This window comes from Humulus lupulus, chromosome 1 (assembly GCF_963169125.1).
Source record: "Humulus lupulus chromosome 1, drHumLupu1.1, whole genome shotgun sequence".
Taxonomy (NCBI): domain Eukaryota; kingdom Viridiplantae; phylum Streptophyta; class Magnoliopsida; order Rosales; family Cannabaceae; genus Humulus; species Humulus lupulus.
This window is the reverse complement of record NC_084793.1, coordinates 221,970,327-221,971,180: the sequence shown is the minus strand read 5'-3', so window position 1 is coordinate 221,971,180 and position 854 is coordinate 221,970,327.

Here is an 854-nt window from a genome sequence, read left to right as displayed (position 1 = left end):
GCGACGTGGAAAGAACCCATCCCGAAATAACCGCGCTTGAGTTTTACCAGTGAAGATTCCGGAGATACCAGGTCGGTCAGTAAGCATGACCGAGATCGTAAGAATACTGGAAGTCGCAAGAATCGTCCCGACCTGCGCAATCATCTGAATCAGAGTCGGGGAAATGGAGATCAAACAAATCCCGACCTGAGGGATCGCTGGAATAGGCGTAGAGATCCCTCGTGGAGACGCGAGCCTGGAATTACGATCAATGACAGTCAATTCCAGACAGCACCTCCTACTGACCCAGTCCAAGAAAGAATCAATCAGCTCGAAAGAGCCTTTAGGCTTTTGAAGAATGAACGGGGATATGGTCGATACGAGGACTCTGATGAGGAGCTCGAGCCGTTTGCTCCCCATATTTCTAACACTCAATTTCCTCAAGGGTTTTGCATTCCTCACGTCCCTACATCTGAAGGAAAGACCGACCCATGTAGTCACCTGAGCACATTCAACACGATCATGAGAGCCAGTAACGTGGGTTACGAGCTCAAGTGCATGTTGTTTCCAACATCATTGGCTAGTCCTGCCAAAAGTTGGTTTGAAAAGTACAAGAGACACTTGATAACCTCATGGGAGCAGTTGTCCAAGGACTTTAAGAAGCAGTTCAGAGCAATGGAAGGGGTCAGACCAGAAGCATCCACCTTAACTAACGTCCGGCAGCAACCGGGTGAAACATTGAAGAGTTACTTGACAAGATTTAATATGGAAGTAGCCCGAGCTCGGGATGTGGATGACAGTGGACACCTCATGGCTATCCGAGCTGGCGTATTACCGGGAAGTGCCCTTTGGGAAGATATGCAAGGGAAACTGGT